Here is a 10,299-nt window from a genome sequence, read left to right as displayed (position 1 = left end):
ATCCTCACACCAGTTAGAATACATCATTAAAAAAGTCAGGGAAACAACAGGTGCTGGAGAGGATGTGGGAGAAATATAACACTTTTAACACTGTTGGTGGGATTGTAAACTAGTTCAACCATTATGGAAAACAGTACATGCATTCTCAAGGATCTAGAACTAGATGTAAAAATCTTCTACATGACCCAGCCATCCCATTACTGGGTATATACCCAAAGGATTATATAAATTATGCTGCTCTAAAGACACATGCACAATGCATGTTTATTGCAGCACTATTCACAATAGCAAAGACTTGGAATCAACCCAAATGTCCACTTCCTCAGCGATAGATTGATTAAGAAAATGTGGCACACATACACCATGGAATACTATGCAAGCTTACAAAAAGGGGATGAGTTTGAAGTCCCTTTGTAGGGACATAGATGCAGCCATCCATCATTCTAGCAAACTATCACAAGAACAGGAAAACCAAATAATCGTGATGTCTCTGTAAATTACAGTGGAACTGAACAAATTAATTCACGACCCGAAGGGGAACATCAGCACCAAATGCATCATGGGGAGGGGGGAGGGGGGAGGGATTGCATTGGGAGTTATACCTGATGTAAATGACGAGTTGATGGGTGCAGCACACCAACAAGGCACAAGTATACATATGTAACAAACCTGCACGTTATGCACATGTACCCTACAACTTACAGTATAATAATAATAAATAAATTAAAAAAAAAAAAAAAAAGAAAAATTCTGGATAATTTTTTTGAACTATGTTTAGATGATTTATAATTTCTTAATGATTCTGTTTATTTTCTAATGTTTTATTTTAATAAACAAAGTTTACAAGGAGACAGTAGGTCAGCATTAAGAGCCAGGATGAAGAAGCGCATATCATTTTTTAAAATTCAAACACTCTGCAAGAACACAGGATATCTCTTAGGCTCCCACCTTTGGTTTCCACAGCAATTTTCTGGCTTGTCTCTGGAATATTCCCTACAAGTGACAAAATTTTCATGATTTTAATATTTACCAGGTTTGCATTGGAGGAGGAGCAAGGGCTGGTGAATGGAAGAGATGTTTAGGATACACAAGACTCTCAGTATAAAAGTTGAAAAGTAGAGCACATCCTCATGTTGCATTGACCCTGTCTGATCTAACTTCTTGTGTGTTATGAATACTGCTGATTTTAGACCAGAATCTTTGAAGGCTAAGTAGTGTTTCCTAGAAATTGCTTTAAAAAGAAAGGATGGCATAAAAGAATTAGAGCGTAGGACTAACAGGTGATATGAAAGAAAATAAAACATAGATTATTTATCAAATCAATCCATGTGAAAAAGCTTTATGGATGGGAAAGGTCAGGAAATGATGGCAGAAATATAGTATAAATTATGACAGATATTGGTAATACAAACTTTGAATTTGATGAGGGAGAAATATGATTATAAATGTAAAGTATCATAAAGCAAATGTTAGGCAAATGTCATAGACTCTCTTCATCTTGATCATTTATTTCAACTCATTATTCAATCCTTAAAATTTATTTTGGCAGACATATAATTATTTAGTTTTTTTTTTTTTTTTTTTTTTTGAGACGGAGTCTTGCTCAGTCACCCAGGCTGGAGTGCGGTGGCGCGATCTCGGCTCACTGCAAGCTCCGCCTCCCGGGTTCTCGCCATTCTCCTGCCTCAGCCTCCCAAGTAGCTGGGACTACAGGCGCCCGCCACTACGCCCGGCTAGTTTTTTGTATTTTTAGTAGAGACGGGGTTTCACCGTGTTAGACAGGATGGTCTCGATCTCCCGACCTCGTGATATGCTCGTCTCGGCCTCCCAAAGTGCTGGGATTACAGGCTTGAGCCACCGCGCCCGGCCTATTTAGTTTTTATTGTTTCTTTTTAATTTAATCATTAGTTTTCATATTTGAATATGACCTTTGTTTCTCATTAAGTGGTATGGAATGTAGCAAGGCAATGAAAACTTCTGAGAGGCCAGAAAACTAGGTAGAAAATGCTTTTAAGTTAGACTATAAAATGTTAATTAAGAATAATGTATTTTACAGTTCAAGGTGGAATGAAAACCATTTGAGAGAGGAAAGCTAGAGATTCTAGTCAGAAAGAACAACTTTATTTTTGCAACTCTTATACTGAGAAGTTGCTAAATGTCTCAGAAGTAAATAAACAAAGACTAAGATCACACTATTAAGGTATGGCCAGACAAGTAAGAATCAAGAGGTATCCGCGATTCTTGGGCTGAAGTATACAAAGAGAAAATAATAAATTACTTATTATTGGAGTAGTTAGCATTTGTGTTGAACTACTTCATTTAAAGGAGTTATCCAAAATGTATATAGGCTCTTAGTAACAAAAATGTAAAAAGTTTGCTAACTTATTTTTGAAAGTATCTTATTTCATATTTCTACAGCCTCTTAAAGGTTCTTTAGACAAGTTGGTTTATTGGTTGTTGGTTATATCTGTAGTCTACTGATAGGTTGGCAAGAGAAAAAGAGCCATTTCTTTATAATGCTCATTTGCCCAGATAAATCCTTCCTCAGAAATATGAGTCAGATAAAAATTCAACATCATGATAACAGATTTAAGGCCAGCATGTGATTCTGAGGTTCCAACACCATTAGGTTCCCCGGCTGATGGATTCTTTACTTCTGAGGGGTATATACAAACAATGTAAAAATCTATTATTTCCACATGAGGTTATTGGTGAATTGGGCCAATTCTTTCTTTCCCTAAAGAGTCATCTTTATTCAAGTGGATTTCACAAGACACTGACTTTTCTTTCCGTTTCTCCTGCAATGTCCACAGAGTTTCACATAGACTATGGACTATTGTGATAATCGGAAGAAAGATAGTATTCTGTCTCTACAAATATGCAGATATAAGCAGACATTAAAAAATCAATTATACAATTTCCTCAGGTTCATAGGCTCCCCTAAATCTTATCCTTGGAATCTAGTTTAATTAAATAGTCTTATACTGGATGGGTCAGAATATGATTCCTTGGTGAATCATCTGGAGGCTGCCACATAGAGTGATGGCAGTGAACACTGTTGATGCTTTATCCAGATCTCCTGTTTCTATTTAACACTCTGTGCCTTCCTCCTTCAGCCTTGTGGTGCTTTTCATATCCAATACTGAGGTTCTTTCTTAGAGGACTGTCCTCAGCTGCTGAAGTCATTTTACTTACTCCTAAAGTGCTTGGGGGTACAATTAGCAAGTGACTAGGGCACCCAGTCCCTATGAAACCCAGCTCCACTGCCTCATTTTCGGATAATCTCTGTGGTGTATTTTCTATTCCGACATCCCTTGAACGACTAAGTAAAAGCCATCTTCAGTAAAACTGCATGGACTCGTATCCTCCTTGACTTCTCCTTTCCTTTGCTGCTCTTCTTCCTTTACCCATTTCCTCTGGGAGCATTTCATTAATAAATCACTTAGCATACAAAACGTTCTCTCAGGGTTTGCTCTTCACCTAAAACTAACCATATCATTTAATCATCCAAACCAGGAAAAATACTGGAGAGCAAATGGGGATGCTATTATCAATTATACTGTCATAAGTGGTATAAATGGCAATGATGTAGAACAAATCAGAATACATGGTTGTGCCAGGGCTACATGGCTTTTTACAAAGACAGCTCTTGTGAACTGTTTTATTCAAAGCCCTTCTAATACATGGCACATCACTGAGTTGCTCTCATTAAACTCTCCTTAACATCTTGATGTTCCTAATGTTACTAACCATGAGTCTCTATTAGCTCATGGTTAACTGATATCCTTTTCCAGACTATCTCCTCATCCCACCTGCTACTCCAAGACTCCTCTCTTCTCATCCTACCCTTATCTTCCATACTGGGTTATAACTTGAAGTCTCTCTTTTGTTTTGGAAATATCCTTACTTCAGTATCTTCTGGAACTTAACAACAACAAATTCCTCTTCACATATTCTCCCAGAGAGCTCAAAAGCAGAATGCAAAATGAGTTCTAGCAAAAGCCCACAATATTCTGTATTTCCCAAAGGAATCTAGGCAAATTGACCTCTGTAAGTAGCCATTAGTTACGTGTGATTTTTTTGGATCTGTTCTTCCCTAGTTTTGACTAAACTTTTAATTTGCATACTGAATTTAAGGAAGATACAGTTATGAGATTCAATTGAGATTCTGATATTTGAGAATTTTAAAATTATTTACAGAATTATTGTGAGCTATTAAAATCTTATCCTAGTGGACAATGTACACTCTCTTTGGTTTTAGTTAAATTCTAGAAGTGTAATATATGAGTCTTCTGTTGACAAAACAAAAAGCCCTTTCATTAAAAATAATATTGTATTGCAATAAACCCTATTTTTTTAGATTAAAAATTCTTATCTCAAAATTTTTACCTTCTCTTATGATATACTAGCCACATTTTACAAATACAGTTTGTCCTTAAAGAGCACAGCTTTGGACTGCTCGGGTATACACATACACAGACTTTTGTCAACCAAGCACACATTTTAAATGTAGTATTCACACAATGAGCAACCTGCATTTACAAGGGGCGTTTTCTCATATGCCATTTCCACAGGGCTGACTGTGGGACTTGCATATGTGGGGATTGTAGTATAAGCAGGAGTCATGGATTCAATCTCCTGCATATACTGAGAACAACTATATAAACAATATAAACAGTCATCTCTTAGCCATAGGTCTGAATGGACCTAATTCAGTTTTAGAATTATCCAGTTGACTATGCAGCCATACAGAAGCACTAGATCATGTCTTTTGTGGGAACATGGAAGGAGCTGGAGGCTACTATCCTTAGCAAACTAATGCAGGAACAGAAAATCAAATATTGCGTATTCTCACTTTCAAGTGGGAGCTATATAATAAGAAATTAAAACACAAAGAAGGAAACAACAGACACCCTGGGGTCTACTTCAGTGGGGAGGGTGGGAGGAAGGAGAGGAGCAGAAAAGACAACTATTGGGTACTGGACTTATTACCTGGGTGATGAAGTAATACGTACAACAAACCCTTGTGACACGTGTTTACCTATGCAACAAAACTTTACATGTACCTCCTAACCTAAAATAAAATTTTAAAAAAATTATCCAGTGGATTCCAAAAAAACAGAATGTAACTGAATTGGTTGTAGGTATGAAGATATTTAAACCTAGTTAGTATAAGTCATTTACAGATGTTAAAATGTATAGAAATGTAGATTTTTGTCACTATAGGATAAAAATTACCCCCACAGCAAATAGAACTCAATCAAATCAGAATAATAATCCAGTTTTAAAATAGATAGATTTAAGTAATAAGTTGTTTGATGATACAACGATTGGGATACTTTTGATTTCAAAGAAGCACTGCAATGAAGTGTTGTTGTACAGATTGGAATCTCATAATCAAGTGCAGTGATCTCTTGATCTTTCTCAGCCCAAAGTAAATACCATTTATGAATTGGATATCTTTCCAAAACAAAGATATAATTAAACTCAGGAGGTAGAGAATATAAAATAAATTGAGTGTGTAAAATAAATTTTTGTCTAAGGGCCAATTAGGCATGGAATATTGGCAGTTCTTGTAATTTCAACGTAATGTTACCATTTGGCATAATAAAGCAATTAATTCAAATATAAAAATAAATATCAATTATGAAAATGTACATTTTTACTACCAGAGAATTTTAAGCACATTAATTATACTTTAAAAATTACCTTAAATCTTCACAGTATTTACACAGGGTCAGCTGTTGCATTAGGGTTCTCTTAGAGGGACAGAACTAATAGGATAGGATTATAGGATATAGGATATTTATATATATATATGGGGGTTTATTAAGTATTAACAATCACAAGGTCTCACAGTAGGCCGTCTGTAAGCTGAGGAGCAAGAAGAGTCAGTCTGAGTCCCAAAACTGAAGAACCTGGAGTCCAGTGTTCGAGGGCAGGAAACATTCAGCACTGGAGAAAGCTGTAGGCTGGGAAGCTAGGCTTATCTCTCCTTTTCATGTGTTTCTGCCTGCTTTATATTCACTGGAATCTGATTCGATTGTGCCCACCAGATTAAGGGTGAGTCTGCCTTCCCCAGCCCACTGACTCAAATGTTAATCTCTTTTGGCAACACCCACACAGACATACCCAGGATTAATACTTTGTGTCCCTCAATCCAATCAAGTTGACAGTATTAACCATTACAGCTGTGTGACAATCTTATTCCTAGAAAGTTTAAAAAGAAAGTATTTTACTTTATCTGATATTTATGCCAAAATGTCTCTTAGAAAATAGGATACTTAATACATTAAGAATTACTAGTACATTGAATTAGCAAGGAATGAATTTTCCTTACCATTATTATCATTATTATCCAAAGTATAAGTCAGAATTTTTGGAGTTGTTTACATATGATGGTGAGCATAGCCTCATTATCCATAATGACATGTGGCATATATATATATATATATATATACACACACACACACGCACACACACACACACATAAGTATATATATGAAAAGAAATATCTTTTAATCTTTTAAACATATATATCTATGTATAACCTACACGAGAGAAAAACCTACATGATTGAAAGAGGTTTATCTCTAAGAATACTGATCTCATGTCATAGGATTAGCCTTTGCAAAAGAAGACAAATAGGAGTGAAAACATTGTTATTTGTCTTTTCTATCTTCCCAAATCATCAAACCATAAATACGAACAACAGTATCATCTGTTTGTAGTCAATTTATGTGTTTTTCCTATTTAAGGGAGATATGAGAAATATTGGCAAAATTATTAAGAGGATGCATATAAATTACACAGTTTGCTAATGTCCAAAAGTTTTAAAATTTATCATTGTCTTATTAGGTATGGAATTGGTCTTTGTTTTAGAACAGCATTGCCAATAATTTAGTTAAAACTTGGGCTCTTTTCATATCATAAAGCATTCTTCCAAACAAACCTTCTGCCCTATTGTTTCCTTCTGTCGTCAGTCAGTCATGATGATAATTTCTTAAGAGCTAAATCGCAGAAGTGTAAAGCAGTAACAGATTAAGATGTTGTGCCTCTTCTCAGTCATTGTGACACTCACTGTCTCAGCTGACTCCACAGAATATTCATTTGCCCTTCTTCCATTTGTGTTGTACTTACTGGATGTGGGAAATAATTAATTATAGAAGTTATATTTCTATAATTTCCCATATGCCCATATGTCAAATTTTAATTATTCTACTATATGGATTGAGATCTTAACTGTGTCAACAATAATAAATATGTTAGCCTAATTCGTATAACTCATTTTGATTTTAAAGTGAGTGTGACACACAGAGTAAAGTGTTTCTCAATAATACCAAATCTGAATAGTGGGAAATATCTTCTCTGCATTTGAACTGCTCAGCTCTAATCCTATTTCATGACTCTCTGTTTTTGTTAGAAAAGATTGAATTGACACTCAATTACCATGTGATTATTTTGAACTTATTGAAGAAGACCAACAATAAAATCATCATTTTTCTGTAGATACAGATGCACATCTGTAGAATCACCACTCTTTGATTAATTCAGTTATTTTTTTTTAAAGTAGAATTTAAAAGCAGAAAGGAAAGTTTCCTATTAAGAGTGATTGAGCATTATGAAATATTTGTGTAGTTGTTATTTTTTATGTTTGGGGGCTTTTATGTCTTTATTTCCCATATGAATTTTTTATTACATTAATAGCATATTAATGGATATTATAAAACACACCTGCAATATTTTTAATGCTTTATGATAAATTTGAAATAAATTATAGTAGATTGTAATAGTCATACATTGGGAGGGGGAAACAATAATTTTTTTCAGATATTATCAATTACCTGAATGAAATAGCAGAAATCAATGGAACATTGTTTTAAACAATATCAGTCAATAGTCAACATATACTCTGTATATCATACTAACTTTAAAAGTAACATTGGTAAAAAGAAGTTTAGCTAAAACTTACAAGAAATCTAATGCAATTTTGCAAGTTGCCTCACCTTGCTTTTCTTAGAGAACAAGAAGCAGTGATCTAAGGAATACATTATTTCACTCAGCAAGCATTTATATCACAGAATTTTAGAGCTAGATGAGCTCTTGGCATTCATTATTTATGGAAAATTCCTAGTCATCCTTTAAAATTTGCAGGAATGTTTACACTTTGCTCAGTCTTTCCTACCATCCAGGATCGAGATAAATATTCTTTTTTCTGCTCTTTGTTGACTTACTTGACATATTTAAACGTAATTATTATTTTATGATGTGACTATCTTTATGAATCTGATTTGTGTTTATATTACCAACTTTAAACATAGGAACTGACAGAATGTATTTGCCTAATATATATCTAAGAAATGGATAAATGAATTAATGAAGAATTATTGAAATGACTTGCTAGTGATATTAGTGGCAATACTTTGATGTAAGTTTTATGCTCATGAAATTCACCTTCTAATATCTTCCTGGGTAAACTTTTAAGATTTTATATCCTTTGGCTGCAAACAAAGGATACATTGCACAAATCAGTCTAATTAACTACGGATATGTTGTTGTCTTTTGAACCAAAATGCATAAATCCCATTGTGGATTTTATAGGAAATATGTATATGTAGTTCTTCATGAATGAAGCTATGAAAAGAATAAATTGTGTATATTGATAAATTTGCAATTGTATTCATGTTACTATAATCACAGTGATAATGAATGTTAATTTATTCTTTTAAAGAACATAATAAAAATTTAGCCTAAATTATTTTTGATGTTCTATGTTATTTAATTTTTGTCTGGTATTCATTAACGCTACATAAAAATTGATATGCAAAAAACCCAGTAATGATCTAGTGTCTGTTTTAAACTGGGTTTTAACTCCAGGAATTGGAGTGAGCTAACAGAACATAGGAGAAAGAGGCAATACAACTTGGACTTCTAAGTGGTCTTGTTACTTCTAATTTGACCTCCTTCTGATACACAAGCCATACTCTGGTGTTTGTGAACTACTAGTCTTTGCCAGGCACTGTTCTAAGAGCTTTATATGTATTTAGGCCTCATAAATCCAAGAGATAAATATATTCCTCTCTCTGTTGTGCAGCATATAGAAATTGGGATAGAAAGGTTGCTGAAGGTCACACAACCAAAAAATGAGGGAGCTGATTCTAAGCCAGACACTCTTAATGTAGGTGCAATGCCCTTGTCCACTATAGGGTAGATACTATAGCCTTGTACAGCTTTTATACTGTGAACTGCTTTGACCCTCAAACTGTGGGTTATTAACCTCTGAAAACAGCAAACACTTACTTGAAGTGAGTGGTTTAGAGCCATCTATTTCAATATTTGTTCGTTGCTATCTTTTTGGTCAACAAAATTATTTTCATGTTTTACACTTAAATGATAAAATTTAAATGAATTCCCTGTCAATTTTATTTTAAAACTTTACTTAAAGCTTACCATGTTTTTACTTTTCTCTCCTTTGACTGAGCTCAGCTACACATTCATTTCTCCTTTTTCCCCTAAAGACATGCCTGGAGGTTTTTGTGAATATGATGTTAATAAGTAATTAATTTTGTGTACCTGGAGAATAACATGTTCACACAGCAGGTGTGACATTATTTTGAAAAATGTTCTACTAAACAGAGCTGAAGAGAAATGAATTTGCATATAGCTTAAGTCTGGTTTTTTTTTTTTTTTTTTTGTATCTTAAAGTGATATTTCATTCATCTGTTGGATTAATGCAAAAAATGCAATAAAACTCTCATACATAATGAGTCATCCACTAAGTAGTTCTTCACTGTGTGATGGTTTATGATAGAAGCCTGATATGTTGTAATTTTTAAAACTTAACCTGGGTACCAACCTGAGTCCCTGTACCTTTCCACAGGGACACTCTAGCTAAAAGTCTTTGAATTCTTACTTAGTCAGATGTAGTTTTAATTTTATATAAATCTTCATATATAGCAGGCAGAATGACACTAAAAAGACCCTGAGAAATATTAAACATACCCCAAACCCTGTTTGTCCATCAGATTGTCAAAATTATCCTATAATATCTAAATGTTAAATAATGTGAACTTTTTATGATATAGTTTGGCTCTGTGTTCCCACCCAAATCTCATTTATCCTCCTAATCCCCATGTGTCAAGGGCGGGACCAGGTGAAGGTAATTGGATCATGGGGGCAGTTTCCCCCATGTTGTTCTTGTGATAATGAGTGAGTCTCATGAGATCTGATCGTTTTATAAAGGTTTAGCATTTCTCCTGCTTGCACTTCTCCTTCCTGCCACCTTGTGAAGATGGTGCC

Source organism: Papio anubis, chromosome 4, assembly GCF_008728515.1.
Source record: "Papio anubis isolate 15944 chromosome 4, Panubis1.0, whole genome shotgun sequence".
Taxonomy (NCBI): domain Eukaryota; kingdom Metazoa; phylum Chordata; class Mammalia; order Primates; family Cercopithecidae; genus Papio; species Papio anubis.
Note: the sequence above shows the minus strand (reverse complement) of the source record.